The sequence below is a fragment of the Triturus cristatus genome, chromosome 3_1 (assembly GCF_964204655.1).
Source record: "Triturus cristatus chromosome 3_1, aTriCri1.1, whole genome shotgun sequence".
NCBI lineage: Eukaryota > Metazoa > Chordata > Amphibia > Caudata > Salamandridae > Triturus > Triturus cristatus.
This window is the reverse complement of record NC_140583.1, coordinates 510,831,790-510,858,329: the sequence shown is the minus strand read 5'-3', so window position 1 is coordinate 510,858,329 and position 26,540 is coordinate 510,831,790. Positions and strand designations below refer to the sequence as shown.

The 26,540-nt window shown below is 46.5% G+C and overlaps 1 protein-coding gene across 3 annotated transcripts in view; it reads right to left on the bottom strand.

Annotated features, from left to right (window-relative positions):
• Nucleotides 1–26,540, bottom strand: part of LOC146860504 (aminopeptidase Ey-like) — a 724,459-nt gene that overhangs the window by 456,193 nt on the left and 241,726 nt on the right. The window lies entirely within an intron of this gene.

Sequence of the window (26,540 nt, the reverse complement as noted above, 5' to 3'; positions counted from 1 at the left end):
CACAGGAATGCAGGCAATATATTTCCAGCTGCCTTCACCCTCCATCTTGTGCTACATTAAATCAGGGGGCATACAAAATGGATCCCAATTGTCAGAGTAACTACACACAGAGACTCACTCCAACACATGTAATATACATCCACCATTCACACACATTCTCGACAAGCACATGAGATATCAGCAGAGGCGTCTGATAGACACAAGGGTTGGATGTTTTGTGGGGTCTCACTTATTTCCTCAGTCACACAATTGGCACTCCCCTTCACTGCTTGTGCCCTGCATGTTGACTTTCCTCTAGCACTCAACAACATGAATTCCTCTATTCCTCTAACATTGGAGGTAGAGTATATGCCAAAGGGATGAATATTTGATAAGTTTCTCTCAACTATTCATCAGTTTTTCAATGGCTGTTAACTAGCCACATTGATATTACCAGCTTTTACCTTCACTGGATTACTCATAAAGTATTCAATGGCCCCAAAATCTAGCGTTCAAGTGTGAAATGGCTGATGTACTAGAAATATGATACCCTAGTAAAACAGCTCGGCAGTCTGTGTATGCAAGTGTTTGCTAGTTCATTAAGACCAGAGGGCCTGTGATCCACCAATTATCCCCTAAAAAATCAGATGCATGTTGCCCTGATCCAAGCCTTGGTTTTGCAGAGTGCTCAGTGGTATCTCCTGCGGGTGGATGGCCTGGGCTGACCTTCATCATGAACAGTACATGTTTGTATGGTGAATTGCATCTGTTTGTGGCCTGCAAGTGCAGTCAAATGATGGTGACAATAAGAGGCATGTTCTGGGGCGAAGCTAATTAGGCAAACTCCTGGCCATAGTGTTGCTTTCATTACACGCTGCACTTTATAAAGGTGGAGAGGACAGTCCTTGTACTGACTCTCATTGCAGTCACAAAGAGCTGACCAGTGTGAAGGACTGAACCTGAAGAAGAAGAGCAGTCCAAGTGCATTGGATGGGCGAGCTGACAGGAAGTTGATTTCACAGTCATCTGAGTCATGCCCATCACTTTCCAGACATCTTGTTTTCTCCAGAAGCCGCTACCATGCCCTTTAATTGAAAACTGGATTAAACTTATTCCTTTCCAACTAGCCTTCAGTTGTGGTGGTGCTATGCGTACCACCTGTAGAGTGTTCAGTGGCGACTGTCGACCAGTTCTTTGGATGCAACTTCCTCCTGAAGTGAGCATGAATGTAGGGCAGTGATTCCCAAACGTTTTAGCACCATGACCCACTTTTAAGAATGACAAACATTTGCGACCCACCTCCCTTTATGGAAATGAGGAGGGACGATTTTTGAAAGTAACTTAGTCACCGCGTGGCAGTGCATTGTTTTATTTATTTTTTGGGGGGGGGTTTTATGGAGTTTTATATAGCACGAACTTGACCCAGTATCAGCTATAAGAGCGCTTTACATAGCTCCAGTTGCGTTTACACAAGAACACGCATTCATTTTTGTTAGGCACGGGGAGATTAAGTGATTTGCCCAGAATCACAGGATGTTGAGCGTCATTGCCGAGACCCGAACCCAGTTCCCCAGATTCGACGTCGACCGCCCTAGCCGTTAGGCCAACTCCTCTCCCCTAATTTATTTACAGACAGCATATTTTTTATTGCTATGGCCAATAGCTTCGCACAGTCATGCACTTTCACTGTTAAAACGATATAGCTGATAGCAATCATAGGATAATATGTTGAAATTAGGTTTCTGTGAATACTTAATATTTGTGCATCACCAAATAAAATGTCTTGATTTGTTTCGATCCTATTAAATTTTCCACTTCCAACACACTTAAGAATTACAAAAAAAGTTCTATGTTTTTGCTTTCTTAAATGCTGAATGAAAAAAAAACGATATTTTATTCATTTCACACTTCCTATACTCTAGCAAGACTATCACATAATTCACTTTAAAAACTCTTCTTATTTTGCTGTTAGAGAAAGAAAATTAAAACTCCAGTGCCCTCTGAGAAGTGAATCCGAAATTTCTGACCATGTCCTTCAAAATCACGATCTGTAATGAAGTGCCTTGCACTGATGATGTCAAGAAGAGTGGATGATAAAGAATCTATTCTACCATCAACTCCTCCTGGGCAGAGGAGTAACTATATTGATACACCGCAACCTTGGCTGGACGACATCCCGCACCATCAAGGACCCTGACGGTGTGTCATTATGGGTAGAACACTGGGGACAACTCCTAATGACACTGGCGGCAATCTATGGGCCAAATACAGATGATCTTGGATTCTTTGACTCTATTTTGTCGAAAATTACCTTGATAGGCTGCGACACAGTAATATAGGGAGGCAACTTTAATGCCATTATGAATAACACACTTGACCTGTCAGACTCCTCCCGCAACCTGCACCCCAGGGTGAGCCAGAGAGTGGCGTCTTTTCTTCAGGAACAGGGGCTTATAGATATCTGGCAGACATGGCACCCAGAGACAATAGAGGGCACTTTTATTTTGCCGCATCAAAGCGTGTTCCAGGCTAAACATATGGCTAGTGACAGGAGATGTGGCGTCCTGGGCTATAGACACCCAACACATGCCACATACACTATCTGATCATGCACCTGTCCTCCTTAGGTGGTCTAAACCCCAGACAGTGCCACGGGCATACAGCTGTCGCCTTCTCCAAAACGCTTTATTGGACACGGCCTTCGGGGAAGAGATCTGAAAAGGAGATACTACAGTTTTTCTCACTTAATGTAGGATCTGTATCATCCCCCTTGGTGCTCTGGGAGGCCTTCAAGGCTGTGATCAGAGGACCATGCATAGCTAAACATTCAGGAGTACTGAAGTCCATTAGACAGACCTTAGTGCGGTTAGAACACAACATCTGAGACACCGAACTAAAATACTATTGCAATGGTGGGTCTGAACACTTAGCTAACCTGCAATGGAAAATCACTGAATACGAGGAAGAGATTTCACAGTGAAACTTGTTTTTTAGGCAAACGTACCAGAGCTGGATGCTATGGCAAAGGGGATCACCCAGGCAGAACCCTGGCACCAATACTTAGGCCCACATGGCCCTCATCATATATTGACGAGCTTTTAGATGATAATTCCAGTCCAATGAGAGGACGACGCACCACACTTAACCTCCTTGCAGATTTCTACGCCACACTCTATACCTCCTCCAGCGACAGTCCGTGTGCAGACCTGCTTCACTACCTAGACTCGATCGAGCTGATGTGGCTAGATGAAGCACACTGGTCCTACCTTAACAAAGACATAATCCAAACTAAACAAAGTATGCCAGGTGACACAGCCCCGGGTCTTGACAAGTTGACAGTCTTTTTCTACAAAACATATGCAGAGGTGTTAGCACCCCACCTCCTTACAGTCTATAAAGAATTTTGGGACAAGGGTTCCCTACCTCCATCCATGCTTGAAGCTGTGATTTTATCACTCCTAAAACCAGACAAGCCCGCTAATCTACGAGTCTCGTACCGACCACTGACCCTCATAAACATACTCGCCAAATTGTTCGCTACCAGGCTTTAACCTCTCCTCCCACTCATTCCCAGACCGGACTAGTCAGGGTTAATTCCTGGTCGATCGACGGCACACAACTTGCATACTGCTTCCCCACACTTTATCACTTGGACCCTCACTTACAGGCACTCGCTGCCTTCCTGGATGCCATGAAGGAATTCAACTCACTTGAATGGTCATACCTATTCACTCCCCTATCCAGAATGGACATTCGAAAAAAAAAAAGCTGAATTAATCCACTTTCTCTACACCAATCCCACTGCTAGGTTAAAAGAGAACAACTTAATCTCTGACCAATTCCCAGTGACCCGTGGCAACAGGCAAGGGTGCCCTCTTTCCCCTCTCCTCTTTGCTGTGACTATGGAGCCACTGGCGGCAAGAATGCACCTACAGGACTAGGTTTCACAGATAGAGGACCAATAATCTTAATGTCCACAGATGATATTACCCTTTACATACGCAAACCAGAGGAAAGTCTAAACCCTGTGTTGAGGGAAATTACACAATTTGAGTGACTGTCTTGAGTGAACATCAATTGGACCAATTCGATACTCTTCCCTCTAACTGATGCCTCACTCCCTTTCTAACTAGAGTAGCTTTTGGCTTGGGCCATGGGCCCGATCAAATACCTGGGGATTTGGCTCAGTCAGCATACACTGAAATCTAGAGCATGAATTATGGCAGTGCCGTGGACTGGCTTGAGAAAAGGATCTCGACCTGGTCCCGTCTGCCCCTATCCTTGGCAGGCAGGATTGCCATAGCAAAAATAGTGGTGTTGGCAAAGCTCCTATATTTATTTGCAAGCATACCCCTACCACTAAACCATGCATTCTTCAAGAAACTTCGCTCCCATATGGTGGCCCTTGTGTGGGCGGGCAAACAACCTTGCATCTCTTGGGAGCTTTTGATGCTGCCACTATCACAGGTAGGCTTAGGTGCACCAGACTTTACATTATATGCCCTCTGGGCACTAGCCCAATATTTGAAGTTTTGGCTATAGCTGACATCATTTTAACCCCACGTTGCTGTTGAAAAAGACAGGGATGCACCCACCCCTCTGCAAGTTGCTATCTATCAAGTGCACAGACGACCAAGAGGTGAAATAAGCACGGTGGAGACTTTGAGATGGGCATGGGAGGGACTGTGCAGACAAGCAAAAATTCTGACACACTACACCCCATCTATCCCACAGGCATATAACCCCCTTCTTCCCCATTTGCACGACAGCGGGGCCACGTTGCGAGCTCACCACCTCGGTCTCACTACCTTTGTAGATCTATATCCAGCAAACAATTTCTTAACCCCTTCGACCGGGACAGGGCCAGCTTTACCACTGGTGGCGCCCAGTGCAAAAATGTTAGTTGGCGCCCCCAATGACCACCTCCACCACGGATTCTCTGACTAGCACCCTAGTGACCAAGTTTCCAAAACCACTCTCTCTCAGATGCATTGAATTAGTTATATAGCGCCACTCATACCAGTAAAGGATGTCAGAGCACTTTGCATCACACGCATATATAACACAGAGACAATCAATCATACGTGTGTAAATCAGTGTATAGGAAATGTTACATACGCCAAAGAACTACAAGTGTAGGAGTCACATGTCATCCATACTGGTAGGCGATATAGTTTAGGAATGCTTGGTGTGGAGAAGCACAAACTCTGAGTCGAAAAAGAAACAGCATAGTTGGGAGTTTTCTTTAATAAGAAAAATCGATTTCTAAATAAATTAACCCTTTTTACAACATTAATCTATGCTCTAATGTATACTTTGGAGTGTGTATGCAGTTCTATGATGAAAGTTAATAGTTCACTGTTCTATATAACACATTAAGTTATAAATTGCAAGTAACAAAAGGATGTCTTTTTTTAAAAGCTGTAACCTGCTGACCTATTTACAATATGTGCACTTTGTAATCTACATGGTACATGTTCTTTGCAGCAGGCAAATTAACCCTCTGCACTACCTTCACATAAGTCAAAACCTCAACTATACAAAACTCTGATCTCTCTCCAGGAAGAGCATTAATCACAGGAGTTATCTTGACATTTTTGTGATGCCTGGTAATTGCTGGAGGAAAGAAACGTGGCAGCAGGTGCTTTAAAAACATAATAAACTTGCAAACACTGCATCTTCAGGAAGCCAGCACACATTGCGGTGTCACCGGTCGCACTGCCCTAGAGCCAGCCCTGGACCGGGACAGGGTTTCCCTCCCATCCACGTCGGACCTGCTCTTATGTTATCAAATCAGGGCTACTTGTCGGCAGATACACGCCTCCTTTCCCACCGCACTCCCGTCCTGTCACCGCTCAACCACATCCTGACCAACCCCTTGCCCCGGAAACTAATAACACCACCACACAACGCACCTCACCAGTGACCACAGTCAAGGCACTAGCCCACTGGCATACTAAATTAGATCCTCCCCCTACTTATGAGCAGTGGACCCATTGCTGCTCCCAGCTCATGCTCCTTTCCCCAACTACATGCTACAACTAATTCACTTTAAATTCCTTCATCGCATCTACCCCACCCCCTTGCAGATGCTTAGAATGGGGCTTCCGCCTGGTGCAAACTGTTGGAGATGCAAACTACCGCAGATTACATTTCTGCACCTAAAGTGGCAGTTCCTGCCTATTGCTAACTACTGGGACAGGGTCTATGATGTAATACACTAGATCACCGGAGCTAATCCGGAATGCACACCACTTGTGGCCCTATTGGGACATGTTAAAAGAGCCCCTTCTGACATGCACCACCTTTCCGCTATGATGCTTCTACTGGTCAAACGTAGAATTGCCATGCACTGGGACACTATCATGCTTTTGGGACTTAATGTCCCCAGTGTCCAGAACCAAAGACATCTGGGCCCCTTTCACACATTGGGTGAATGCACGAATCATAGCTACACCTAACATGAGTGAGGGTACATTGAGCCAAGCACCAGGCAACGGAACCTACCTAGAGAGATCGGCAACTACCCCATGTCAGCCAACATAGACTGGAAGCTGATTAGAAAAGGGAAATGCCCTACCATATTATATTGTTGCAAGACAATCAAGTTGTGCCTACTTGCTTAATGCTGTGTTGTCTATTCATGTAATGAGCAACACTCTGTAAAATACCTCAACCCCATAACACTATGCCCAAAGGTTGATGGCTGATTGTACTGTTTATAATGCACCATGTATTTCTATAGTGATACAATATGATATGGCAAACTGTATGGCCTTTAATATGTATTCACAAACAATAAAACTTAATTAAAAAAAAAACTACAAAAAAACTCCTCCTGGGCATCATTGGGCACACTAGTCCTCAGTGTAAGGATGCTGTGGAAGCCTTCAGTCTCTAGTGGCCTAGGTCTGTCGCATATCACAAGCACTAAACTCACATCCTAATTCACAAAAGTCTGTTCACAGACCGTGCTAACCACAGACGATTCACTAGCTGCCAGAGTTTATTGCTCATTGAGCCTGGTTGGTCATCTCAAGACCGCCATGCAACACATTTAATGCAAAGGAAATAATTGTCTGAAGATTCCCTGAACATTCAAATGCGGCCACTTATTTAAACTAGGTCTGGGCGGTAAATTCCGTTCCGCTCGCGTAATTTGCGGAATTTGGGTAATTTCTAGTTCCGCGGAGAATGCGTAATTGCCAAAAATTCCACGATCTGCAGGTTCGCGGAATTCTTGGCTTATTCGCGCTTTCAAAATGCGTGTTCGCAAGATATTTCCCCCGAGCACACAAACAGCGTTCACGAACAGCAAAAAAGCATCGGGAACGGGTGGAACAAGCAATTCCGCGTATTCGTGGAACTCTGCGTGCTCGAGGAGATTTTTCACCGTTTCGGAGAGCTTTGCGTAGCACGACTACGCAAATTCCACCCACCCCTAATTTACACTAGAAAGTTGGCAACTAAAAAAAAGCTCACTCATCTCCAGTCATTCTTACATCAATGCTTCCTGAGTGTCATAATCCAGTTAGAATTTTGGTTTTAAGGTAGAAAAGTCTTGGCACTTGCAAGGGATCCCTTGTGACCCTTAAGTTTAGAAGTCAAGTAGCTGCAAGGGGCTACTTATTTGTCCACATAGGGAAATACGAACTGTGCAGCTGCATAAATGTATAGTAAGTCTTGCTGTCAACAAGGAGGTATCTAATTACTGGCCTTTTGCTGCCTTTGTATTAGGCAGACACCTCCACAAATATTGTAGATGATATATGCATATATGATATGCATCATTTTATTCACATGGACACCTCCGGGTCCCAAAAGTTCCTTATCACCTGCGTAGTCCTCAAGAACAGCAAAATTCACCAATATGCCTATCATACACAATTCTTCTTGAACATCTCCTCTGCTTCAGTTATTCAATGCCTGAAACACAGCCTGCATAACATGAATGTACGACTTTACATCGCGGTGTTTACACCGCGATACCTTTACAACGCAGGCCTTACAACGCAAGTCGTTAAAACAGAGGGAGCTGAACTTAGGAATAGTATGATTTACTATTCCAACTCCAACCTACGTTACAGTAGGGAAGGTGTTGGAATAGTAAATCACACTATTCCTTAGCTTAGAGCGCCATCCAGCACAAGTCATTGTAATGACTTGCGAATACCCGCGTTGTAAAGGTATTGCGCTGTAAACACCGCGATGTAACCGATGTTTACCGCACAATATGCACACCTGATGCTCAACTCAATCACAACTGAATTCCTGTTCTTTGCCAAAAAACAACAAACAGGAAACAGTACAACCCTGGATGACATGAACCTTAACAGCTTCAAACCCCAACATATCTGATCCAGCCCTATGCCCAGCTAAAGAGCTGAAATCAGCTCGGCAAAGACTAGCCACCCTTCCTAAGCTCAGAAGAGTCAGGTAGAGAGGGCGGTCTTTCCAATTTCTCCACTCTAAATGTTGGAACTCTCTTCCCTACCAACTCCTACAGTGTTCAATTGAAACAGTGTTTAGAAACAGTTCAAGACCTGACTTTTCTAAAAACTCAGACTGAGTTTCTGTCAACTGCCATCATCTGCACTGATAAGCTATGGTCATGTAGCCATGCATGGCATAGTTTTTATACACAGATATAAACTCTGACAGAATGGCATGTCATTTGGATTCACCCTGAAAAACAACCTCAGTCTTAAGGAATACATTGTCATAAAAGCACAGAGGCGCGTAGCTAGGGGGAGGCGGTGGGTGCGGACCGCCCCAGGCGGCACTATATTTAGGGCGGCTGCCTGCAATTTGCCCACTGAATTTGCCACATGAATCAAGATGATGACCGTCCGTTGTTACGTAACGTTAATCTCTGGCCGCGGCGCCGCCGCGGCGCGCATACGTTGACTTGACTGGCCCATCCCAGCCTGCCAGTGCCTGGCCCTCGCGATGAGAACGTAGCGGTGACGCGTCACGCGCTTCACCGCTACGCACTCTCGTGACGACCTTGTGGCCTGTGGCACGGGCACTGGCAGTCTCTGGCTCTGCTGCGTCACCGATAATTCGTTTTAGTGTCTGCAGTAATAGGTAAGAGAATCAGGGTGTTTTTCGGCTTTGTACCTGTATCCTTTGTTTTCCCATCAAATACTCATAGTTCACATAGACCTACCAGGATTTCATTGGTTGTTGTAGACTGACTAATAATTGAAAGAAATGAAAGACGCCCTTTCTGCAGCAGCCCGGGGGTTCGACTGAGCCAGGCCAGGTGTTTGATACTGTTCATCTTAGTTGACTTTTGCAAAAACAAGATATGTATTTATTTATTTCTGAAACTCCCCAGTGAGTGCGAAATGAGACCCGCCAGGCCGCCATTGATTCTTTGCAAAAACAACTTTAAAAAGGATGCACTAAAAATCAATGCGAAACAAGTAGATAGAAATCATCACACATTTCATTATGCACACACTGACTATTAAGTAGATTCCAAATTAAATGCAGTCTCAAAACAACGATGAGCAAACACTCAACAAGCTGCTAAGGAATGCATTTTAGACATCAATAACCAGCATCATAAATCCTTACCTGAGAGATGCGCGAGATCACCCCATAATGACGTGCTTCCTTGATCTTTCCTAGTAGGTGAAGGGCTTTGATTGGCAGAAGTAAAAGGAAGATTTTCTGCAGATAGTACCGTCCCTGTGTGAGGAGCGCGCCGCTTTTGTGGGTGAAGTAGACTTTGCAGAAAAATGGGGGAAGAGGCGGCAGGAAAACGGGAGGCAGAACCTGACAGAGGAAGTAGGGAAGGCACAGGAAAGCGAACCGATGGAGATGGAAATTAGAGTAGAGGGGGCTGGGGAAATTAATTGAGGCTAGAGAGTAAAATAAACAAGAATGCAAAAGTAAGATAGATGAGAAAAGAGAGGATGAAAGATAGGTAAGCATAAAAACATAAAATAAGGTAATTCAGAAATACAGAAAAATGAGAGCAATAGAAAAGTGATATGCAGTGGCAATAAGTGTGAAGCTGGGTGGAATTTTCAGAAACAAAACCAAGAGATGACATATTTTGTGAGAGATATGTTTATAAAGGTAAAGCAGAGAGATTAACAATGATGTAAACAGTAATGGAATGAAGAGTGTACAGAAAGTGCAAGATAATGGATTGCAGGTTGAGAAAAGAGGGATGAACGAGACATATGAAAGAAGCAGAGAGCCAAAGACCAAGAGGAGAGCAGAAAGATGAAGGGTAGGATTGTGAGAGAGTAACAGGGAGACGAGCACGCGGTGCACTATAAATACTTTCATCTCGTCCTCTCTGGGCCTCTGGCCTGCCTTCACAGATTTGCAGCCTCCTTGTCATCTGACATCTTCTCCACATGCCGGGTGTTTCTGCCAGAGTTTTTGGGGAGGGATGAGAAATGAATCCCCTCGACTGGGTGAGATAGATAGGAAAATGGCCAATAATTTTGGCTAAAATGTGACGGGTCATAATCAGGACAACACAACCCCCCTGGCATTTTCCAAGTCCAATACCCGGATGGGTCTCGTATGCCTGAATCATGCCCCGAATCAGGGGTCTTATTCTTGCATGTTAGTGTGCATCTGGGAAGCACTCTTAGACACTTCCATGGTTGCAAGCTTGAGAGGATGTTAAACCGGAGCTCGAGTCTGGGCGTGCTCCTTCGATTATCTTTCCATAAAAAGAAAGCAAAATAGTGGTTTTTAAATCCACGGATTCAGGAACACGAACAGCCTCTTACAGGGAGGTTTCGTCTTATTCCTCGGAGATCTGAGAAAAACTCCATTCTATAGCACATTATGGCAAAAGTTTAGCCAAGGTTGTTTGCCATGTTAAGATCTCTTTATTGAGGATGTGATGAATGGTGCTGTTCTCTAAAGAATATTTGTGGAACCTACAGCAAAATATCATTTTATGAATGTAAAGCCCTGGTGGGCAATAATAGTCCCCAATGTCCATATTTAGGTGTTAACCGCACATTGTGCGGTTTACACAACCTTGTACTGGGATCTCTGCAGTTTGTATGACACAGTTATGGGGTCGCTGGCAGTAACCAGGGATGAGTTAAGGGCATGCCGCAAACTGACACCTGCACGTTAGAGGCTTCAGACCCAATGTGGTACCCAAGTTGGTTAAGCGCCTGCTGCAGGCATGCTTCAGATCACACCTTCCATTACAGTGCCAGTATTATAGGTCTGACCTCTTATTGGGCCTGATAGAGCGAGAGAGATGGAGAAAGTACGACAGACCATATCAGAATGACTTTGAAAGCCTGAGTCCAGCTGGTGTATTAAAATATTTGTTGTAAAGCCTAAACCCTTTAAGAAAACTAGAGTCCCTAGGGCTGCCTCAGTTCCACATAACAAATATATCTTCCCACTTTCGTCAGGGCCACGTCAAGGGGTGCCACTTCCAGTGATGTCACTTCCGGTGACATCACATGGTTACATTTGTCATTAGAAGCCCAGCTCCCTTCGGCAGATCTAGAAGGTACCTCCTCCGGCAGTGAGTAGGTCAAATGACCAACCCGGAAGTGGGCAAAGTGGACGCTTGTGACATCATCAGCAAAAACACTACACTGGTAGGTGCCCAACAAAGGTGCACTTTAAGGCTATATTTTACCCTGATTTCTACATGAATGCGCTTTGCAGTCGCCGTGTCTTTCACAAAAGAAAGATATAGTAGAGAGAGGAAAACAGTCGGAAGTGGGTTCCGTGTTTCTTTTCTTTTTTAAAAATATGCGCAGGTGGCAGGCCCAGCAGGACACGTACTTCCTGTGTGCTTCATTTTCTATCATTATTTATCATGGCCGATGCAGGACAACAATAAGACAATAAATTTAAAAGATGCCCCAATAACGCTGGTGATTAATGATCCGCTAGTGGAGAGCAATTATTTGTCTGTTAGTTTTCAAATAACTGGATGAACTGTATTTTGTGTCAAATGCATATGTCATACTTGTTTACAAACGTACATGGTGTTTGTAATGCAATAGAAAATGAAATTATGATTGCAGCCTGTATTTAGGAGGTCAAACTGTGACGTCACAGAGAAGCAATGCGTGAACGTACATTTAGGGCCTACTTCGGACATAGGCAGCAAGTGTATGCGTCAAACGGTCAAACCGGTACACAGACTGATACGCAGGGACGGGCGGCAGACCTTTTATTCCACAGGACAGGACATTTCCCAGGTGGATTGAACCCCATTGAGGCCGGTTTGGAAGCCCAAGGCCGCTCTTCGTGCCTCTGTTACTGCCCCGCGCCGCCAGGTGCATTTCAGGAATTTTAGGAAGAACAGGAGAGAGGACTGATTTTGGTTCCCCAGTCCAGCCATGCCATGCTGATAAGCTGTCAGCCGGCCCGCGTCACGGATGAATAATGCATGAATGCGGGCATCAATACAGCCCGTCATTTTCTCATTGACGGGGAATGCATGCAGCTTGGTTATTTTTCTAACCAACAAACTGTGACATCACGCAGATGCTTTGCGAGAATACCGACAGTTTAGTTTACATCTTCCAATCTTGTGTGGAAGCTCAGTGGGTTGCTGCGCGCAGCGCCTGCCTTAGAGAATTGGTAGCAGACCCGGGCCAGGGCCTGCAACAAGAAACAAGTTACCACCAAAAAGTCTGTGCTGGGATAAAGTGATTCGTAATAATGGTTGCATTTATCCTAGCCAGTGCTTTGACTCGAGTCGGGGTTATTCAATTCATTCCATTGTTTTATTTTTTCCTCACCTGTGCCGGGACGAGCCATGTGCAGGGCTGACTTGGCTTCAGCAGACTAGAGAGAGCCCACTAAGTGGGTGGGAACACGAGCCGCGGCCCGCTGCACCCCCTGGGCGGAGTAGAACTCTATTTGCTGCCAATTTGTCGATGGGTCACGCTTGAAGAGTTGTGTGCTGTGTGCAGAGGGTACAGTGCCAGAATATCAATGAAGAATAGCGCCTGGAATAAATATCAAGACCTAAGCATTGCTGACAAAAATATCACTTCATTGGAGTTATTCATAGGAAATCTATAATATTTAGCAGGGTCAGACTGGCCTATAGGGTACATTAGGGAATGACCGAGTGTACGGTCTCACAGGTCACTGTGTGGGCAGGATATCTGGCTGTTTGTGGTACTGTTTTATGATTTGCTGGCCGGTTTTTAGGGTCGAGCCAGTGTGAGCAGCAGGTGCTACTATTGTTTACATAAAGGACTTGGAACCTGCCCATTTCTTAACATTTGTTTGACTTTAGAGTCATTCTTCTTGGCTGCCTCCTAATTGGACAGTGCAGCCCAGGCGTCACTTCCTGTTTCATCTCAGGTGCACATATCAAGTACAGATTTATTCTTTTTAGTGTCTCTCCGCTACTCGCGCCGTGATTGAGGGACTTTTTGTTAACCATAACCCGTTTTGCATCTTTCCCCTCCCACGCACTACTTCTCAGTGTTGCTGCCCCGTCCCCCTACCTCTACAGGCCGTCCTTGGTTTCAAACACACCCGCCCCTTTCCCTATCTTTTCATCCTGGCCTGGGGGGTTTCTCACTGTAATTCACTATTAAAGTATGTCACTCAGGCCAGGAGTTAGTCTTATTTCCAGATTCAACATAGATACTTCATGAGCTCCTGTAAAATCAATGCAAGCCCAAGGGGCATGTGTCTGCTCAACATGGAAGTCTGGCGGTGAGAACTACGCTTGCCTGATGCCACGTGCACAGTCAGTGCATATGTGAGTTGATGCAATCAGATTGTACACATTGTACGTTCGGTTCGGCCTTGTCGGGCGGCGGGCCTCGTCAGTGGGGTGGGGTGGGTCGGGTGCAGCCTGAGTCCAACAGAAGAGCAAACTAGGCCGGGGTCCAAATAGGACATGCTTATGACACTTAGGTGTCTCACTTAGGAAATCGACGGAAATACTTGAATGAATCCGTCACCGAATAAGTCAGCGTGTTGATGTATGAGTGCAAGGATGAGGCACAAAGTGAAAGAAAGTGGGATGACTTATTCAGTGCCTCAACTAATTAGTGACTGAAGAGGCACGTTCCGTTACAAGCCTATTAGCATGGACATTGCTTGATCATCTTTGCGCACTCACACACACAAGAACAGACACATGTGGGTACATATGTGGTCTTACATTGGAGATTTGCACTCATTGCTTTTAGCATGAAAATCCCAACTTTGGGTGAGTTGGGACCTTCAGTACAATGCCATGACTGGTCACAAATGTGGGCCTTTAATGAATGAGCTTCATGGCTCTTAGTTAGAGAGAAGTAAAAATGTTCTTTTAGCAGCATCAGCACTTGGTATTCTAAGCATGTGGACCCTGTATCACTTGGACATCCCCTTCAGTGGGTAGTAACAAAAGGAAGAGGGGTATAAGGAAGAAGCGGCACTACAGGTGCTTCCTGCAACATCACCTGCTCTGTCAAAATGCTGTGCCTTTGGTTCATAGCCCACGTGTTGGTGGGGTGTGCAGCAAGAGCACAGGCTAGGTGGGAGGGATGGACGAGACTGCATCCTCGTAGAGCAGAAGCCAGCCTACGAGCACTTCCCTTGCCTTGCATGAAGATCATGGGCCATCACCCACTGCTCCCACAGATGATACCGAGCAGCTCCCCACAGCCCCTTGCCACCAGTCAACTCCATGGATTGACTGGATGGCAACGTGCATATTGAAAGGTTAAGTAACAAACAATCCACTATACCCATAGTCTATCTGTAACAACTCTGTTCCCGCGGCAAACAATTTCATTCCTAAAGTCACACTTACCACCCTCACCTGAGATGAGATGAACGCAGAGAAGACAGCATCCCCAGAGGGTACAGGGCATGTTGCTTGGCCTTCATGGCATGTTACGGCTGGTTACTGCAATTAGTCCAATACCATGACTCAGAGGAAATAAGGCAAGGTCTAAGCGTGCCTTCTGGTCACTGTGGTGAAAACAGTACAGAGTACAGCAAGCAATCCATGTCCCCATCAAATCGACCAGTGTGAACACACACCTCTACTTAGCATGAGTTTTTAAGTGTTGGTATGATGTTTATCCATACTGGCAGGTGCTGCCCAGCCATCACCGATGGTGCTGTTCTGGTTACTAGGATAATGCAGGGTAATAGATTCAATGAAATACGTTTGTAGCTGGTCAGGTACAGTTCACATTGAATCACACAAATTAATAATTAAATGTGGCTTCAAAATAAATTGAAAAAGAAAAAAGGTATTAGGTTTTTGCAGCAAGCAGGAGTGTATGCAGTTGAAATAGTATGCACATAAAGCAACACTTGGAGTGTTTTGCTGCGAATAATCTTTTATTGGGGAGGTTTTTAGAGACATTTCATAACAAATCACACTTTTGCTTCCCTCCTCAACATGTTTAATTCCATTGTGCTAACATTACAACGAAATCATTGTATCTGTAGCAATGAAACAAGATGAAAGAGGGTGTGGATGAATTCAAATGTGAACACTTTGCAGAGACAAGAAAAGACAAACAGGGGCATATTTATCAAGGTTTTGCGTCGTCGCAAGGGCACAAAACGGCGTCACAAAACCTAAATGAGATTTATCTAGTCACGCAAGGCCACCTTGGTTTGAGGAATCTAGAGTAACACAAGGCAGCGCAATCGCTGCCTTGCGTTAATCTGCAGCAGGGAGGCATGCCTCAGGTGGAGTGTAGGTGTTCCAGCACATTTAACCATGGATTCTGACACATTCCCAGATTCACCAACATTAGTAGACCTGGGAATGTATCAGAATTGTACGCCTCCCCACCAGAGGCACAAAGGGGAGAAATATCTTTATTTATGGTTGTTGTGTCCTCTTTCTAAGTATGCAGCAGATTCCTACACCTTGTAATCCTCATTGGCTTATGTGACATTCCCTGTAGACTGATTTACATACTTGTATGATTCAATGTCTCTGTATAATGTGTTCGTGGTGTAAAGTGCAGACACACTACACTGATATGAGTAGCGCTAAACAACAAATGCATATGAGAGAGGGGCTACGGAGCGATGAGGGGCACTGGTGGAGGGTGGCAGTGAGGGAATCTGAGGAGGAGGTAGTTGGAGGGGCTGTGGAGCGATGAGGGGCACTGGTGGAGGGTGACTGCAGGGCTCGAGTCGGGGTATCAGGCGGGTGCATGGCGTCCCTCACTTATTTTAATGGGAGATCGATTACTGGAGCAAATGGAGCCACACATTTACTCTTTGGCCTCTCTGGGGCGAGATCGGAGCTCATTCAGAACGCTGCTCACGCGCTGGCTTCTCTGATGTAATGACATCTAAGGGGTGAGCGAGGGGAGGCAATGAGTCTGATGGTGCAAGCCACCTTTCGTGACATCACTTGCTGTTGTGACGTCAGCGTCCCCCCCACCCACTTCTTTTTTTAGGACTTGTGCCCTGGGTGACAGTGAGGGAATCCGAAGAAGAGGTCATGGTGTCGAGGGGGAGCTAGGGTGAGATGAGCACTGGTGGAGGGTGGTAGTGAGGGAGTCTGAGGAGGAGGTCATGAGGGGGAGGGGCTATGGGGAGATGAGGGGCACTTGTGGCGTGAGGCAATCTGAGGAGGAGGTCACTAGGGGGGCCATGGAGGGATGAGGGGCACTGTTGGAAGGTGGTAGTAAAGGTATTTACGGAGAAAGAGGTTATTAGTGTGGCGCCAAAAAAGACTTTCGCATCAGCGGTAAAGCCGGCCCTGTCATGGCCTTTCTGTTTTTGTTTATTTAATTATCAGTCGGGTCATAAGGGCTACTGTGGAACATACTTTAAAGTGCATGCTAATTATATTTACTGCTACTTTCAATGTTTTAAGTTTGAAGGTGATTTTACTAATGTTTTTACCGGGAAAAATCAAAGTGGAGCCCGATGGTGCCTGATATGGGGCTGGGGCCCAAGGTCAGCTGTGAGATAAGGTGCACTGGAGAGAGGAGTAGTGGATAATCAAGCCTGTAAGGGAGAGCGTTGCCAAGTCCGGGGTCAGGTGGTTGTAGTAATGAAGAGGGATCCTCCATGAAGGCTCGAACAGATGGAGCCTGAGTAGTATCACTTGCCTGATACTCCCACCTCAGAAACCTCCTCTTCCCATCAAAGGAACATTACATGGAAAGTGATAATATTTAGAAAGAGATTTGGAAAAGAGTGAGTTTTACTGGTCCTATTTTTCTTGTTTCTTCTGAATATTCAAGGAGTGCCGCAGCGCCGGAACAGTTTGTCCCGGGTCTTGGATAGAGTTGAACAAGTTCCCATGGCCACCCTTCCCTGTATTTTAGCTTTGGGCCCCCAGGCAGGCTATGCACCATGTGTGTGCTGAGGCTGCTGTGAAGGAGAGATGCACTATTACAAGCTGGTTTTGGGTACCAAGAGCACGTCTTTTCATTCCAAGGGAGTTGGTTGCTGCTGCTTGGAAGTAATGACAGGGAGCGACCCCTGGTTGTTGTCTTTGGGCCACCAGAGTGGGCTTTGTATCCGGTCTGTGTTGGCAAGGTGGAGCTGACTGACCCCTTTGTGCTGCGTTTAGTTTTAAGGGCACACAGTGAGTCATTCCCTGTGAATAATTAATTTGCTGTTTTTGAAAGATAAAGAATCACAGGCTTCGACACTGTTAAGTTGGTTTTGGGTCCACAGAGCACATCACGTTTGTGCAGGTCCCCACTGCTTTAATGGAGGGGACCATGATGTATGGTCATTTAATGTCAGCTGTAGATGAAGGTTACATGAACAGTGTCATGTATATGCATGTTTGCATTGTGTTGAGGGGATTACCAGGTAATCGTTCACGCAGCTCTCTGATGGATGTCACATGCGGTTTTTCTGAGTCCCCAGATAGATCATGCAGTCTGTGTGTTCTCTTTTGTACTGCCAGTCACCGCTGTATTCAACTGTGTAGCCTTGGACCGTGTCATGTATGTGCATGTAAGTTGCATGATCAAGGTAACTATTAGCGAAGATACTACATGTCTCTCGGACCTCTTTGAAGTGCATGCCCTCCCCCTGCCCCACCCGCCGGGGGGGGGGGCGGCAATCTGAGGGATAGCCCCGGGCGCCACATGCTCTAGCTACGCCACTGCACAGATGGCCTGATAACAGCTCTCTCATCTAAAAAACTCGACTTCAGAACTGCTGTTCAAGCCCTCGTACACTCGTTTCTGCTTTCTGGTAATGTCCTACTGCATGGCGCCTCACAGATTCCACAATTGCAGCCCTTAAGAGACTCTTATACCTGCAACGTGTCTAATTCAGGGACTGTAGAAATATGATGACAGCAATCTTGATGGAACTCTATTGGCTCCCCTTGTTGGCCCACACCATATTCAAAACCAGCTGTATAATTTACAAAGTCAACATAGCCAACATCACTGCTTATCTTGCAGACAAGCACATCATCTCTGGTGACTCTCGGCACACAAAGAGGTGTAAAAAAGAAAGAACAAGACAGCAGGCATTTTCTGTCTATGCACCCAGGATCTGTAACCACATCCCGATATCCATTAGAACCTCATCAACTCTGCTCCAATTTAGGAAAGAGCTAAAGACACACCTCATTAAACAACACTACATAACAATGCACTAACAGTCTACACACCAACTACCTGTTCTATGCTCATTGACATTATGCTTATCTTTGACTGTGCTGCTGCCTTTTCATGCTATAGAAAAATGACATGCATATATTAATGTATATGTTAGACCTGGTACCATTGGCGTGAGTCTCCCTTCCATTTTTTCGCTGTTGTCTCCTCTGTTTTTGATATGTTTTGCTGGTTTAGATGCTTTGGGCACTGTGCCTCTGCTATTCAGTGCCACAGTGCAAGTGCTCCCTATTGTAAATTGATGTAATGGCTTAGTGACTCCATGATTGGCTTATTTGATTTACTTGTCAGAACCTAGTACAGTGCACCATGTGTGCCCAGGGCCTCTAGTTCAAAGGCAGCTAGTGGGCTTGCAGCACTGATTGTGCCACCCACAAACGCAGCTGTAAAGTGTGTCTCAGGCCTGCCATTGCAGAGCCAGTGTGCAGTCTAGTACTGCCATCTCGACTTGGTAAGTGCACCCACTTACCAGTCCCTAAACATTCCCTTTTCTACATATTAGCCACCCCTAAGGTAGGCCCACGGGCAGGGTGCATTTTAAGTAAAAGGTAGGACATGCCCTGGTGTGTGTGGCATGTCCTGATAGTGAATTACAGCCAATTTCGTTTTTCACTATTTCAAGGCTACTTGTCCCTATAGTCCAGAATGGGCAGTTTGATGATAACATCTTATAATCCTAACTGACCCAGGGAACATGGTAGAAAACCGAATTTAGTATGCCTGAACTCAGAATGATAAAATACTTCTTTTAGTGAAGTTGTTTTTTACATTCTGTGTTTCAAAATACCTCTTTTAGAAAGTAGGTATTTTCTTGCTTAACCATCCAGCCTGCCTCTGCTAGGTTGTGTATTGCATGTCTGGTATGTGAGTGACAGGAGGGCTTGGGCTCCAGCAGTCTGATGGGTCAGGGCTGGGCTGAATAGGACCTTGGCAGAATAGAGAGTAGGGGGTGGAGATTTCCTTTCAGTGCCCCCAGCCTTCATAGAATAGAGAGTAGAGGGAGGATATTTCCTTTCAGCTACCTGGGCCAGGTCTGCTTTTAACAATGCTGTCTCCACCTCCTGCCAGGAAGCTGCATAGAACTGGTTTTGGCTAGGTACAGGCACCCTCTGCCTTCAGAGAACAAAGAGAATAGTAGTATAAATATTGGGGCCCAGACCCCAAGACTTTAGGTCACTTCTGGGAATCAAGAAGGACCTTAGCCAAGGAGAAGAAACCAAGTAAGCTGAAGGATTTGACTACCCCTGTGCCAGTGTGCTATTTTCTGGGGTTGACCTGCAGTGGTTACTTAATTGCCAAGGAAAGGGGAAAGAACTTTTATTTGAACTTTCAACATCTTGAAGAAGAATCTCCAAGGGCTTGAATTTAGCGTGCCTCCTGTTCTGAAGCCTCTGATACACAAAGACTTCACCCCTTCTGTTTGCCTGCATCTAGAACTGTTGTCTTAGTTGCTACAGAAGGAAATTGCAACACCGACACCAGCGAGCGATGCCGTAATCTGCACCGAAGCCCTGAGCACTGCTCCGACTTGCAAAGTAGACCCGACTCCGGCCGCCGTGCCACATCGATGCCAGCGAGCAACGCCGTAACCTGCCCGAAGCCACGAGCGCTGCTCCGACTTGTGACGTGCGGCCGATGCCTGCTGCTGTGCCGCATCGACTCCGAAGCCGACATCATCATCGCGGAGCCGATCCTCGACATGGGTGACCAAGAACCCAGCGACATCACGACATCGTAAGGAACAGTGGTTTCAGCGCCAGTAAGGAACGCAGTAAGGAACTGTCGTCTCGCCTCCCCTGCGCTGCAGTAAGGAACAGAGTCTACATCTCCCCAGGAGTCGTAAGGAATCGACGCCACGCAGCGCCTACGAAACCGCACCTCCCGATGCCGTGAGCTGTCTTTGTTTTTCATCGCTTTTCCAAGGTACTGTTCTTTGTGGGTCTGTTTGACTCCGGGCCTGACGGCGTGCACCTCGCGGTCGACGACGTACTTTGGGATTTCTTTTGTCACAACGTCGTGATAACTCCAGGTGGATTTATTTGTTGCTAGGAACTGCATTTAAGTGAATAACCTATTTCTCAGCATATTTTAAGTACTGTATTGTGGATGTTTTGTCGTTTTGGTCTTGTGTTAAATCTAGTAAAGATTACTTATTTTTCTAAACTGGTGTGGTGTCCATTTGTAGTGTTTTCACTGTATTACTGTATTTGTTCACAAATGCTTTACACACTACCTCTGAGTTAAGCCTGTCTGCTTGTGCCAAGCTACCAAGGGGGTGAGCAGGGGTTATCTATGAATGTATCCCCCTTACTCTGACTAGAAGCAAGGGTCCCTATTTGGACAAAGGTACCTACCTCTGCCAACTAGAGACCCCCATTTCTAACAGTATATATAACTTCTTGTAAACAACAGTTCATCCAGAAGTGTATTGTGAGCTATTAGATACTTATCTGTGCAGGCAAAAGCTTTGAAACAAAAGAGCATCTAAATTTGAAGAGCTTCACTTCTTATTATATTGACCATCCCACAAACTGAATTGTCTCTTGATGCTTATAATATATATTGTTATTGTCCAACACAGCAGTCCTGGTTTCAGTGATCTCGGAAGATGAAAGGTTAACACGCTGAGGAAGGATATCCACACTAGCAGGCTATGGGCTAGGCGGTCTTTATGTGGGTTGTGGCACTATGTGAGGAGGTGATATTCTCTTCATCCAGCTGCCTTTTCAAGGTGGTCGATGTGTGTACAGGTACATCAATGCTATGGGCAGTTAGCAGCTGTAGACATGATGCCACAATTTGTCCAAGCCGTCTTATGCATGAATTTACTACTGGGGTACCTGCACGCTGTACTTTGGGTGCACTTCACATTAGGACATCATGTGGAAGAAAGAAGAGAACAACAAAAGACAGTAGAAAATGAAGAAGAAGAAAAGAGAGTGCAGGACAGTGCAACCATAGATGTCAGGCCAAGAACAGGAGAGGAAATGTGTTGGTCAATGCAGTCAACCAGGAGCAGATTGAGGCTGCAGACTTCTCTCAAGATTTGTACTACCAAGGGACAAGTTTTTGAGTTTTAGTGCCTGAGGGACTCAAGGTTGGGTTTGTTCTGCTTAAGTGTGTTTGAGGGGTACTGTGGCCACTATATGGGATTGATAAAGTAAGAAATACAAGGTTTGAGTGAGGGATGTTCCAGAGCTGTGCTACAAAGTCTTCTACCTGTCCCATCTAACGATTACCACAGGAGATGCCTGGAAAGACTGCTGCATCACTGAGTAAACTTATCAGGTGGGTAAATCCAAAATTGGCAATGTAAGGTTCGAAGATTTAAGTTGTGTGGATAAGGATTGGGACAGAAGGGAGGTCCTTGTGGGGTTCCTCATAAAGAGAAATCAGTTGAAAGGGCAAAGATAGTGCACATGACGGGCACGTTAACACCACTTTTGGCACAAATGGTTACTGCTTTTGCATTTGCTTGAATTACTCTTTTAAGCAAAGATTGGTCACCTGAACTTATGGTGTGTTACTTTCGAGGGTTTGTAAGTGTCAATGAGCAGGCAGGGTAGATGAAATGGGCATAGCAGTTGTGTAATCCAATATGAGGGCTGCATTATGAAAGAGGTGGGAAAGGGTCCACTGCAGATCAGGAAATGAGTAGCCTTTGAGTACACTTTAAGAAGCCACCTGTGTCTGGTAGTGCTTACCAAGGCTCACATGGTAGTGAGGGCTGGGATATTAGTACATGAAGATATGATCCCCCTCACAGTCTATCAGTTCAGCTGTCCCAGGAAGGCAGTGACAGAGCAGGGGACATTATAGATGGCTAAGGACAATGAGTGTATTTGATGTGCTTAACACTTTACGAGAATCGTAGTGATTGGCAAGGTGATGGTTGTGGTTGGCACATGAACAAGAGAATATACATCTAGAATTGGTACAAGTAAAGCTTTTAATTGAAACAGAATTCTTACAGGGCTTTGGAAATGCGGGAGGCATAGGGTTGCATTTGACGGACTATAAAATACCACAGTGACCTTATCATGCCAGTTGTTGGCATATATGGCACTGGCTGAATTACAGATTTCACTATAGGAGTGAGAGTCAATGAAACTGACTATGAAAAATGTTGCTTCTATCAAAGTGAGCACCCAGTGTTCAACGACCGGCATTTTTATGCAATGCTAACTTTTTGCTTATGGCTCTATGGCATTTTCCACCCTGGGAAGTTTAGAAAATGACTAGAACTGTGTGACCTCAGATAAATTAATCAAAGGAAGAAATGCTGGTGATTTTTCACCACCGAGGGGTCTCCATCAGCTGTATAAATATTGACCTAGATATTATTTATGTGTGTGCCTGATGTAAGTGTTGTTGGATGATGGTTGATGGCGGAATAGTTCCGCAAATTAGTGGCAGCTACCCTGTGCTTAGGGGTCTAACATTGGCAGTGGTGGGTGCCCTTGTACGTCTCACCCATGATGAATTAGAGGCATCCATGCAAGTACGAGTTTGACACCATTTAGGACAGTCATTTTTTAGGGTAAGCAGCAGTATTATGAGTTGCTTTCCTATAGAGGTCTAGGGCCGTATCCCAGATTTAAAATTGTGTTGAAGGCTTCCACTTGTAAATGCATGGTCAGTGACCTCACTGACCATGTCATGAATGATGTAATATGTGACGTCATCAGCAGTGCATTGCTGGGAATCGAGTTATAGCTGAACTAACTATAATGCCGAATTACTCTGGTTTTGTACGACTGAAATGTCCAACCAACTATAACGTCCCTGAAACCTATGATTTTTCAGTGAATTTCAAAGGTTTATTAAATGCAGATTTTTAACTATAACGTCCCTGAAACCTGTGTTTTTTTCAGTGAATTTCAAAGGTTTTTTAAATGCTAATTTCTAACTATAATGTCCCTAAAGCCTAAGGTTTTTTCAGGCGAATTTCAAAGGTTTTTTTTGTTTTTTGTTTTTTTTTTTAAAAGGTTTTTATTAAACAGAAAAAAGGATACAAGCATGGGCCTACAACCACCAGGGCCGGCCGCTAGAATCAAAACAGATCACACAGTGTTAAAGTCATCAACCGACCCATGGTCCCCAGCCCATTACAGAAGCTCCGAATACTCCTAAGGGAATCAGGATACATACATTTACCATAAATAACAACTAAAAACAAAAGGCGAGGCGTAGTGACATGAAGTGGGCGTCAGACTACAGCAGGGGGACCCTACATCCGACCACCAAATGGCGGTCAAGGGAAAGGAGGACTAAGAGGTCAGGGGGGAGTCACGGGAGAGCCAGGTCTACACTCAGATATTCCAAATACGCAAGGAACCATCAAGGGTCAGGGGGACAAGGCAACCTCGGAAGTGTCCACCAGGGGGGGGGCACAGATATTTCCCCGATACTGATTCCATTGCCCCCAGATTCTACCCCATGCCCCCGGTTTACCACGAGCCACATACACAGTCTTCTCCCTGAACATGCACCAGTCCATGTTCTCCTTCCATACAGACACGGTGGGCGGCCGCTGGGAACCCCAAAGCTGCGCTATATCTCTCTTGGCAATCATGTTCCCCAGGGCCACCCACCGAGTCTGGGCCGCGTTATAATCATTGGGCTCCCACACATTCAGAACACAGCGACGCACCTCCGGCAACAGAGCGACCCCGGTGACTTGTCCCATTACCACATGCACCCGGCGCCAGTATTCCGCCACCTCGCGGCACTCCCAAAGGATGTGGAGAAAGGTGGCACTAAGTCCACAGCCCCGCTTACAGAGCCCGTCGTCAGAAAATCCCATCGAAACCAAACGGGGACCCGTCACGTAAACCCGGTGGAGAATCTTAAGCTGGACCAGACGGAGACGGGCCGGGATGGCCACCTCCTTAGGGGACGACAGTGCGGACTGCCAGTCCTCGTCGTCCAGCTCCACCCCATCTCCCGTCCATGCCTCCCGAAGACGCACCAAGAGGTCAGCCCGATTATTAATAAGTTTTTTATAAATTAGAGAGATAGTGCTGTCAGGCACGTGACCATCGAGTATGCGGTCCTCGAGGGGCGAAGAAGCCGGGACCTTGGTCCCTACCCCAAAGACCGAGAGCAGGGCATGCCGAACCTGGGCGCAACGGAAGAACTCCCTGTCAGTAAGCTCGTATTCACTCTGGAGCGCCGCGAAGGTTTTAACCGCGCCCTTGATCCATAGGTCTCCCACTCTGCTAATACCGATCGTGTCCCAACGCTCAAAGCCTTTCGTTTTCCAGAGGCTTCCCAGTCGGTCGGAGGCAAACAAAGGAGTGGCACATGTTAAGCGCTCACTCCAGCCCATGGCTACATTAGCCGCCTTCCAGATCCTTACCGCAATCTTAGTAGGGCCCGTAAGGGTCCTTCCAGCCGAGCGGGAGTAAAGCGCCCTATTATAGTCACCGCCAGGAAGCAGGAATTTATCCATCTCATACGCCGGGTTCAAGCCAGGCGCATACGTGGCATGGTTAATGGCCGATAGCTGTGAGGCCCAATAGTACCTTCTAATGTCGGGAAGCGCGATGCCCCCGTCGTACCAGGGGAGAGTAAGCTTTGCCAGAGCGATACGCGCCCGCCCGTCCCATACCAGTCTCCTCTGCAGGCTCTCCACCTCCCGAAAGTAGGCCACCGGAATGACGTCGAAGGAGTTCTGAAGTGCATAAAGGAATCTGGGAAGGGACATCATTTTAAACAGTGCTGCGCGACCAAGCGGGGACAAGGGCAGCTTACACCACCGAGCCGTATCCTCCCTCAAACGCCGAAGTGGAAGCAGGAGGTTCTGCTCATAGCGAACCGCCGGGTCCAACGAGACGTACACCCCCAGGTATTTAAAGCCGGACAGAGATAGTTGGATCGGAAGCCGAGGCGGCAAGAGAGGAGGGCCACCAGAGATAGGATAGACACAGGATTTAGACCAGTTAATCGTCAAACCCGAATTTCTCCCAAAGGAAGTAAGAACATCAAAGAGAACATTAAGCGACTGCCGCGGCAAGGTGAGATACAAAAGAATATCATCCGCGTACAACGAGACCCGATCCTCGAAGCCCGGGGCCCACCGGATCCCTCTGATCGAGGGCTCCCAGCGGAGCCAGGCAGCGAGCGGTTCCAAGGCGAGAGCAAAGAGCAGAGGGGACAACGGGCACCCCTGCCTCGTACCCCTACCGAGAGCGAAAGGCCGGGAGACCCGCCCATTGACAACCACCTGAGCCATTGGTCCAGTGTAAAGAAGCTTCACCCAGCCAAGAAATCCCTCCCCAAAGCCGAATTTGGTCAAGACAGCCCAGAGGAATGGCCACTCGATGGTATCAAAGGCCATCGTGGCATCCAAAGAAACCAGTACGGCTGGTTCGGAGAGGTACTCCGCCCTAGCGAGGGCGCCGTGGAGACGCCGCAGGTTAAGAGCGGTGTTACGATGAGGGATGAAGCCGCATTGATCAGGATGGATCAGATCACAGATAACGCTCAGCAAACGATTGGCGAGGACTTTAGCCAGTATCTTAGGCTCGGCGTTTAATAGAGAAATAGGCCTGTAGGAGGCACAGCGGTCTCGTGGCTTACCTTCCTTGGGGATCACGACTATAGTAGCCAGACGCTGGTCGGCGGGAAGGGAACCCGTCTCGAGGGACTCCTGGAACATACGACGGAGGAAAGGCGCGATTTTATCAGGGCACAACTTATACAACTCAATAGGCAGGCCGTTGGGACCCATAGCCTTGCCAGAGCGAAGGGACCGAATCGCGGTGGCAATCTCGTCAACGGACAAGGGGGTGTCCAGCTGTTCACGGTCCTCGACGGACAGGCCGGGCAAAGCAATATCCCGCAGCAGAAGGCGAGAGTCTTCCTCATCCCTATCCGTCACCGGGGAGTACACGGCCCGGAGGTGGTCAGCGAAACACTCCACAATCTCACCAGGCTCAGTCACACACGCTCCGT